This window comes from Anopheles ziemanni, chromosome 2 (genome assembly GCF_943734765.1).
Source record: "Anopheles ziemanni chromosome 2, idAnoZiCoDA_A2_x.2, whole genome shotgun sequence".
In the NCBI taxonomy this organism is placed as follows: domain Eukaryota; kingdom Metazoa; phylum Arthropoda; class Insecta; order Diptera; family Culicidae; genus Anopheles; species Anopheles ziemanni.
In genome coordinates, this window is record NC_080705.1 from 67,118,338 (window position 1) to 67,129,405 (window position 11,068).

Here is an 11,068-nt window from a genome sequence, read left to right on the forward strand (position 1 = left end):
CTGCTTCTCCGTATGTTAATTCTGCAGCAAAACGGACTAATGCGGATAATGCTACACCAACCAGCGGTAAGCTGAAACGTATATGGTCAATTGATTTAAGTTTGCTAATGAATTTGATTTTTTATCTAGTTGGCATGCAAGGGCCTCACTTGGAGTTTCTGGTTAGAGCAGATGGTAGCACACCAGCTTCATTTATTGGTGAGTATTGTTAATATGCATCGGCATATGTCCGTGGATTCACGACTTTTTTGACACCTTCTAGCAGTCGTTCCTTCGGTTTCTAATCGTACGAATCCTTCCGCTTCCTCCGTAACATCAACTCATTCTTCGGCAACTATCCACACCGCACCTGCAAAGAAACAACGTAAGTAAAACGAATCATGATTCCATTGACGTATCCATAACGATAGTTTCATGGCTTTTTTGACACCTTCTAGCAGTCGTTCCTTCGGTTTCTAATCGTACGAATCCTTCCGCTTCCTCCGTAACATCAACTCATTCTTCGGCAACTATCCACACCGCACCTGCAAAGAAACAACGTAAGTAAAACGAATCATGATTCAATTGATGTATCCGTAACGATGGATTCATGGCTTTTTGTTTCACCTTCTAGCAGTCGTTCCTTCGGTTTCTAGTCATACGATTCCTTCCGCTGCCACCAACATATCAACTCATTTGTCGCCGTCCCAAAGTATCCATACCGCACCTGCAAAGAAGCAACGTAAGTAAAACGATTACTTTTAAAATGAACAACGTGATATGTGAACAATTGTTTTTACAGATACACATGCAGCTAATTCAAACGGATCTACGAACCAACCATGCTGTTGTTCAACGTTAAGCAAAAAAATCGACACTATGCAAACCACGTTGAACTATATATTGGACATATTACGACCGGTTAACAGGGCAAATCCTACAGCAGAAAGGCTTTTTGTGTTCCAGAAAATTGCAGACGTGGAGGAACTTGAAAAATTAGAAAGAGATTTGGGAGATGAAAGTGGTGCATACAGAAGAGAAACAGCAGGCGGAATCAAATCGTTAATTGAGTGTGGCGAAATGTATTACCAAATACATCAAGCCTTGGACGTGGTTTTCGACAAGCAATTTTTAGCTAAGTGCAGCTGGACAGGAAGGGCCAAGTGTGGCACAAAAAAAATATGCTTTTCGCAATACAAAAATGTGATAGATTTGTTTGTAGAATTAGGAAAAACGGAATTTTTTATCCCAACCCTTCGAGAAGTCTGTGATTATTTAAAAAAAAAAATACATCATGCAGTCGAAAGGGCAAAAATAACTGGGAGGATCAAATCTACGGCCCACAGGTTTACAAAAGATGGTTTTTGATGATCTCATTTTCTTTTCTACAATCTACTTTTCTCATTTCCTTTTTTAAATTAAGAGACTATATGCAATATAGTCAAATTCAAAATCTTGTGATTAAGGTGCAATAAAAATAAACAATGTTTAACTATATTACAAGTCTTTATTTACACTTACGTTTTAAAAGTATGGACTAAAGGAATAAATACTAAATTTTCCAATAGATCTAAGCGGATTGCCGCAAGTTTACATTTAATACTAGATACAGTCCATTCTTCAATGTCTTCATTCAAATCATTCCTATTCCCTATGGATATGTTCATAGCGAACGAACTAATTGGCTTATAAAATAATTCCCTACAAACTAAAATCTTCCTTCCTCCTATAACTATATCTTCGTTACTTATTTCTCCCGTGGTCATTTGGACAACCCAATTGTCGGTGGTCAGAAACCACCCGTCCCTGGTATTATTTTTAAGATCAAATCCGGGTCTTATAGAAGCAGTGATATTTCCCCCGCTTTTTTGTAAACATGGGAATTTTGTCTTCGAGCTTGCTCTTCGGGTATACAAATAGTCTAATTCAGAAAGCCTATTTATGGCCTGTTCAAGGTTTCTGTATCCATGCCTTAACAAAATTTTTAGATGGCCAAGGTAATTTTCAAATTGGTGCGAAGATAAGTCAGGTAGTGCACCGAACCGACACACGTCATCGCAGACATGCTGCAAGTTATGTACGTTGCTGGTTAAACCGTTTGGACCGTACACTCCTTCGTATTCCAGCACAAATTTATCCAAAAAATTCTTCGCCGTGGCCCAATACACTTTGTATGCTTCCGTTGATAACATTGTAACGGCACAAAACAATAACATGAAATGTTGGTACTGAGCATCGCTAATATTTCCCCTCAAGACGACGACTCCGGCGTACTGCAGGAATGCACCGAATTCGCTTCCTTTCCAATCTTCTAAATACTCCAAAGAACGGAGAGGACGACGAAATTCGGACGGTAGCCGTATTTCTTCTAACGCCAACGAGATGTTCGTGTATTGCGTTGTTGTCAGCTTTCCATGGAATCCTGATTCGCCATTTTTCCACCTCTTTAAAAGCTTTTTGGTAACTCCCAGGTCCATCAGATGAAGTCTGTCGGCAATTATAACTCCGTCAATGATGTTGAAGTGCTGTAAGTCAAGAAGTGGGGTGAGGTGCTTCTGATGATCAGGCCAATAACCTCCTTGACGGAAAACCGCATCGGTCCTTTTCTCGGCATCAATTCCTCTGAAAATAGTGCGGTTGTTTACTCTTTGTCCTTGAGAAACACACTTGATGCATCCTTGGAGACCGTTAAAGTTGACTACACCTGTAACAGAAAAAAAACGAAGCAATAAAAGCGTGATTAGTGTGTACAAAATGTGATGAATGATTGCCAGAGAATAAATCATTACCTTTAATAAACGCCCTTGCTGGTGTATCAGCAATAAAAGCCCGGACTCTAATGTTTATTGCCTTGTCCTGGATGCGAATGCCGTCCGTCATTAACTCATTCAGTTCCGACACAAGTGGACGTAGATATTCTTCTACCTTCTCCGGCTTTCTTAGCCCGCAAAAGATAGCCACCGGCATCGGTGCTACGGTAGGCAATTCTGCTATGCTGATCAGAATAGGCCAGAACTGCATTTTACTGCTATTGGTCAGTGGTAGACCGTCAACCGAAACGTACAAACTCATCGTGTTGATGTTGAGATTCATGGCCCTAAAAGTAAGAATGAAAACGGTTTAGCATTTCTAAGTAACATTCTATGGATCGCTGAACGATAGTTGGGTAGACTTACCGGCATCTATTCTGGATACATTTGTTTACACCGTTGTACCAGAATCTCCCACCGTCTATTTGTACAATGTTTGCTTTGATGGATGGTGTCTTGAGAATAGTCCGTGCATCTTTCGGCAGTCGAAATGTTGTTTTTATGCGCAAAATTCGAAGAATTTTGTTCAGAGCAACATGGGTTTGGTTCGTTTCAAGAGCCCAAAATCGCAGACATTCTTCCATAGGTGTTGTTTCTATGTCATATAACTCATCGGGGTGGTCATGGTTTTCTTCATTTCTTTCGCAATGACTTTCTTCATACATTTCCAACAACTCTGGAAGCTCCAGTATTGGCTCGTAGGTTGAGGTGCTAGCCACTGGCTCACTAGTTGAAGAACGAATGTTTACGCTGGCACCAGCTATTTCCATTCTTCTCGTCCGAGCAGCGGTATCCTTGTAGATTTTTGAAGTTTGCCTCAAACGGCGCGAATACAGAACGTAGGCCATATCCTGAGCAAACACAAAACCTATTTGCACTGACGAAATGAATGTAAAACCACGAATATATCTCACTTGCAACTTATCACACAGAGAGCATAAAAGCGAATGGACGTCCGGAAGAATTTGTAGTCGCAGGTACGTTTTACACATCAGGCACATTTCTTCATAGCACTTCAACTATCAAGAATTCGTAGTCGCAGGTACGTTTTACACATCAGGCACATTTCTTCATAGCACTTCAACGGTAGAGTTTTGACAGAAAATATGCCATCTTTTTTAAAAATAATTTATCTATGATGGATAGGATTATTTTACATAAAGTAATCCTTTTATATAATTACGGCTCGCACGAGAAAACAAGCGAAGCCATCTCTCTCTTAAAAACATTTTTGACAATGGGTCAAGCCAATGGCATATTTATCGAACAATTTAATAATCACTATTAAGCTAGGTTTCTATTCAAATGACAATCACTTGCAATTTAACCTAAACTACTTTAACAGTGAGATTTTTAGAAGTAAAGATGAACGAAAACAGTTTTGAACATTTTCCATTCATACGTATAAGAAATTTCGGCTAACCCAATTGGTAAATGAAGTCCACATGCATTCGCTTTTGGAGCAAATAGCCATCATTATTGTAATGTAAACAATCGTTATCGGCTGTAACGTTATTAGCAAAACAAACGATATTGTGCCAGGCCATCTTACAACCTTACGTCTATGAACATGTAATTTAACATAGGCATATATGGTTTTTGCTTGGTAATGTGTACAATCGTTAAAATCAACAAACTGCACTGCATATCAATCGTCCCTACAAGATAGCTGTAGAGCAATGAGGGAAATTTTGAATAGCATTTGTATGTATAGCGAAATCACACAATAGCACTCAATACAGCAAATAGAACGACAACATGATAGAAAAAATGCCATATTGCATTGGCATAGATAAACGTGCGCGGAGAACATCGTAGTGGGGATTGAAAACGATTAACTGATGCACACTCTCGCATGTATAGGCTTAGATAGAACATACAATACCATATAGTGATAACACTCAGTCAAACAACTAGATCTATAATATGATAATTATGATGGCAAATTTTAAAATCGCTTACCTATGTAATATTCACACTCCACGCCGATAAACAATCCCTTCGTTGGCATGTTTACTGCGATCGCCACCGATGGTGTCTTCTTCACATTGATCGTTATTTTGTACAGCACGATGATATATGTAAGAACAGCACATTCTGAAAAAAACAAATCAAAAACAATCAAACGTATAACACTGCTTGCTCACACCATCACTTCAATCTACTTGCTTCCTTGCTAAATACTTCCATGTATTTCCTCCAGCTATCTAGATTTGATTGAATGGTGCGTTTAGTAGGTTAATTTATGCTGCAGGTGGATTGTAGTATTGTTGATTGCAGATAAAAGAGCTGATATTCTATCCTTCTTCACAAACCTACGAAGAAACGAGATTTTACTTTCTTAGCTTTACAGAAGGAGCCCCCAAAACACCTGCTTCTCATCCAATGCATTCAAATGACCACAAGTTGAATTGCAGACCATCCTTCACGAGATATATCGTATCCTCAAAGGCTATGGCCACTCGATGTAAACAAGCGAACCATATCGCTACTTTCCTATACCCTGCACCGATAGTATCCTCTTTCGTGAAGCTCGTATGGTTGATCACGATATTACCGTTGATTATTTCGAATAGAACGGCCAACTGCAAAGAAAACAAACATCAATAAACCGAACACATTACGCGTTTTGATATACCATCCTGATCGTCTTTGAAGAAATCACTTCAAGCCCGATGGGGTTATGTTTGATAACCACAATTTGCACATTATTCTGCAGGAGCATACTTTCACTTGCACTGGCACCAAGTTTTTACACACCAACTGTTCATCACTTTTGAAACGCAATGGCTTCTACGATCGAAAGATTCAGTGTAGTAAAAATGTAAACATTGGCGATGCGGGCACCGCCATTGTACGCCTGCTTTTTTCGACCGCTTTGTGTTGAATGTACGCGATCTTGTACCCGACGAAAAAACGAACACATGCGTGAACGCGCGTTCAGGCTGCAGCGCGGCACGATGATTTTTTAAACACAACGGCCTGTTGCTCGCACGCTCGCTGTCGTGTGTGAAGATGTTGCCAGCAAGTATGGGTCCGTCAGGGGTGGGATGGGGAAATTCCTCCTGATGCATCGCTTCGCCGCGGTGTTTTGCTCGGAAAAACAGCGCAACATGGATATTCTTGTTACATCGGGTCAACGATGTTGTGCTACCGCTTGCAAGTATAGACTCGCGGAGAGGAGCACTGGGGTAGCACTTTCATCGCCCGGGCGTTTTGTATGGAAATTGTTGCTCCTAAACTCGCCGTCGCGCAACTTTGTTCGTCGGGATTGAAAGGAATGCAACCATCAATTTTCCCGACGCAACACCATTGCCGCGCACCATGAGGGACAGGCCGTTCGAAGATGCAGCTTGGGTAAAATGAAAGAAAAAAAAAGAGTGCAATGGACCATAAATCGTTAGCACTGTGGGCAGGATGGGTGGAACTGCTTCATGAGTGCGATTCGCGAGCAGCTCAACACCAACGTGGCTCGTTTCGGGCGGCTGGAACGATTCTTCTGATCGTCGCGACAGTTGAAGCGACAAACACAGTGTGTCACATTGCGTCTAAACCAGGAATCAAGAACGAGGAAAACAACATAACGAAAGTACAACAAAGAATGTCTACAGATTTATAACATTTGACATTGTATATGCAATTATGTGCCAGTTAAGTTAGTTCGTTTTTAAGGAAAATGAGTCTTGACAAGTATTCAACTAAGGCTACAGATTTATAACATTCGATATTGTATATGAAATTATGTAGTTAGTTTTTTAAGGAAAATTAATTTAAACAATTAGTCAGCTTTAAGGTACTTTGAGTTTCAAAAGTTTATGTAACACAAATCATAGAAATTTTGGAACCATAATTTACTTTTAATTTGCAAGTTGTTTTTACAATATGAATCTTTACAATGATTTGCTGAAAAATAGCATCGAAAATGCTGCCGATGCTTGCACACCCAAATGCACTTACTTTAATGCCGGCCACTAACAATGCGGAATGTTGGTGTGTAGAAGAGAAGCAGCAAACAAACAAAAAACAATTGCAACATAGCAATCTCCCGTGCGTACCACTTCGCCGTGGCATATCCTTCGATTGTGGTGGGATAATTCAACCACTAACTGGAAGCGTCAACGGTACCTCGCATAAAACGCTTCATCCAAGTGTACTTTAAAAAAGAAAAACTAAAGAGAAAACTACATGAGCATAGAACGGAATCCCCTTTGGGTGTGCCGACCAGAAAGTGATACCATTTCGTATCGCAATACACACATGTGTTACACTTTATGCCCGGCTGCCGTTGGCCCACACTATGCGGGGGGGCATTTTATGGGTGGATCAGCAGCATGGCATCGCCCGAGATCATCATTATCATCATCACTCGAAGGAAGTACACAGGGGAGAGGAGAAAAAAGCAACAGGGAAAAAAACACACATGAACATGTGCTTGCGCTCGTTTCGTATTTCATCCCCCGACCGTTTGGCGTGCCGATGCACTCGGCAGTGCATCAACACCCGGCTGGCATACCACATTTATCAACCGAGTACAACCATTTTCACACCCCGGAGCAATGGAAAACTCCAGCGGGAAAACTTGCCGCACCTTTCCTCCCCCGGTCACACACGGTTGTGGAAATGGAGAGCAAAATGAAACGGGTAAACATGTTGTTCATCGAAATCTCCATACAGCCTCAGGGAGCACTGATGTCATTTGGGAAAAACCAGAAACGAAAAGTTTGGTCAAATTTGAGCCCCAGAACAATGCATGGATTATGTCAACACGTCCATCGATATATCAGATCGGCCTCCTTTCGTACACTGGAAGGCGGTATTGGATGTACTTTTCCCGCAACAAGTCTTAATCATCAAACCACTCAACTTATTAATGAGGGCGTGTGTTTGGGCTTTCATCTCGAGCGGGGTGGAATAAAAATGTGCTATCGACGGCACTAATGGGATGCCACCAGCGAGAAATACAGCAAACATGACGTCGAAGTACGCCCCATTCCGGGACGATAAACTTCTGCAGATAGCGCTGCCCCCGGTTTTCGATGACATCCAGTTAAATGGTTCGGTTGGAAAAGTTGCCACTGAAGGGACAAGTTTCATTATTTCTCTCTTTCTCCCTCTCGTTCGGCACTTTCGGGTTGAAGGCTGCTCCATTTGGTGATTTTGGGTTGTTCGTTTCTTCTGTTTGCACGGTTCGGTGAAACTTTGTAGCAGTTTTCGACCCCCGTCTGTCTTTGCTTGGGAAGGCGGATAGCTGGGACGTTAAAATGTTGTGTTTATTATTTACTCCGACCCTCAATTTGTCCGTCAACGCGAGCATCCTTCCAGTCGGGTTGAGCGAATAAAATCCTTCCCGCCGCGAGACGCATTTCGAATTTGCACATCATTTTTAATGTCCGTCGCGCTTCACGCACAATTTAACTTCCAACCCCCGGGGGGGGGAGGGCGGATTCCTTGATCCTTGAGTCCCCCGTCCCCCACGGTCCTTCGCCCATCGCCATTGCCGAGGATGCGTTTCTTGAGCTGAATCACTTCAGCCATAAACGATTGCTTTCCATCAATTATCAATCTATCAATTTACGACCCCATCAATATGCGGTCCATCAGCGGGTGGGTTGGTTTTGTGCTTTGCGCTCGATGTTTGCAGAACCGCTCCATTGAACTCGGCACCAGTATAAGGTAGTGGCACACACACACACACTCGCGCGTTCCAACAATTATCACGTACGTGAGTCAGTTATTACACCCGGGGCTATCAAAACCTTTCCGAGCTGCACCACGGACCCGATTGCATCGTCCATCCTAGGACGATCTGCATCCCCGGGCGGGCGAAGTGCAAGAGCAAATCAATTAAAGTGTCCTCAACATCGAAGGCATCCGACACGAATGGACGCGAATAGCGCATAATCATCATCGATGGGCGGAGGGAAGCTTTGTTTCTTGCCTCGTTCAACACTAAATGACCATAAATTAAACAACATCGTCGTGTTGTAGAATCAATGCTACACTTCTTCTTAATGGTGTACAAGGATGAACGATAAGGATTGCAAAAGCGATTTTAAAACAGTTCAGAAACGATGTTAAATTACTGTTATTTTCTTATTTAGATGATCTCTTTTTAATCTTCTAAAGTACATAAGAAGTTTTTTTAATTATTTTGTTTCTAAAATTGAATATTTTAAAACATTTAGTCACATTTTTATTCTTCTTTCTTCTGTTAAATGACATCGCATGAATTAAAGAAATCAGAAAAGTCCTGTTTGTTCAATGCTTTATCTAAAAATATATTCACTTGACACATTTTACCATCCAATGTTCTCACACAATTCCAACCCTGTAACCACAAAAAAAGATGAACGACCCAGCAGCACTTCATCATAAAGTAATCATAAAAATATATTCAAATAAAACGCATATCCCACCCATCCGTCGGGTCGACCCAAGCAGAACGCTCCTCGGAGTGTCTAACAAATGGCACATTTCGTCCCGATGGATGCAAAAAAAGCCGCTTCACATGATTCCCACCGGATTGTAACTGGAAACGGAGAACGAAAGCGCGTCAGATGTGCGGTCCGGGGTTGAGAAAATTGAAAACTGTGACACCGAACCGGCTGGCAGGGCAAGACGGCGGGCGGGTTCTGCATATGGGCCATCGCGAACAGCGGCTCCTTTGGTGGTTGCGGCTCGACCGGGGAAAACGCCATTGCCCTCTGCGGTTTGCAATGCGTTGCTTGCAGTGTTACAATTTGATTACTTTCCAGCGTCCGTTCTCATTTTTTTTTGTATTCTTCTCCTGCCCTTTGTTTACACCAGGCTGGTGCAGTATTCGACATTAACGCCTCCGGCGAAAGAGAGTTCCTTGCAACCAAGAAGGAAGTAAAATAATTAATGACTTTTTACTCGTGGCCTCATTCTTGGCGGCACCTTTTATTTTTTATTCCGCGATGGTTTGCATTGAATGAAATTTTGTTTGCTTATTTTTTTTAAAATAGGTCTAACATCTTCTTACTTAATGAGGGTTCACCCAAAAAGTTGGATAATACCTACGACCTTTGAATTTGTCCATTTCGGAATGATTGTTTCACTCCTTTCATTTGATCCGGTTCACGCATTTGCTTCTCCACGGAACGATCAATTGAAACATCACAATCTAACCAAACCCGCTTTCCTTGTATGTGCCAATAGAAAGAAAAAACTAACCGCACAACAACGTGTAAATCAATACGCGAGCAGAAATCGAATACGCTCAATTGATCTTGTGCGAAAAGTGTCGAAACATGAGCTACCAAACGACCTACCGCCCTGCCAGGGCGCCTCGGAGTACGCGTCACTTAGCGCCCCCAAAACGGCTAACCGGTCAAGGTGTCAGGTTCGGACAGTAACACACGGGCAAGGCGAAAAAAACAGGCTGACAAATGGTTGACAACCCCATGATAAATGTGATAAAAATAGAGAGCGTCTCCGATCTCGCGCCTGCTGGGAGGCGACTCCATGCCGTTCGCACTTTCCCCATGGCCATGGTTCATGGTCCACTGTCGGCTTCATTTCTTTTGGGGTGGATATGCGTAAATAGATATGCGTCAACAACGCCAACCGGTCGTTATCGTCCCGGCTGCATGTAGGATGGTAAAGTTGCGGGAAGCGCAGGAACGTGTCGGAAGTGATTATTTAATCTAGCACCCGGTGCGCTGGGTGCCTGGAGTTTCACCATCGAGGAACTAGGAACTGAGAACTGAAGTGATGAAGCGTGTACAATGCTAGATGGTAATCGAATTAAGTGGCTGGAGAGAAAGGACGCGAAGTACTAGAGTCTAGGTATACGGGTGGTGGCGCTCTGTAACTCTGTCTTCAATTGTTTATTGTCCAGTAGCTCCACTGCGTCGGTCATAACATAAACCCCCGTAGCAACGAAACAAAACCAAACAATGACAACAGTGCTTCCTAACTAAACATACCGATAAGCAAATACGTCTGTTTCGTGATCGATCGGTACTCGGAACTACAACTTACCATAAATATGTTTTTTGCTTAATCCAAAACATTCTTCCATCAAGGCGAAAGTCTGTTTGCAACGAATTATCTCATCCGGGCACGAACTTTCTCGCACTAAGTCGCAGTAGTCCGGCGCACTATCGCTGACGCCTAGCAACGGTGACGCCAGCTTGACATTGGGATTAACCACGATTACCGTCTAATGAGTTTGTTGCCTTTCGTGCAATCTAGTGGTCGTTGATAGGGAACATCAAGCTACACTCATCCAGAGGCGTGTTGAAGAATGAAAATGA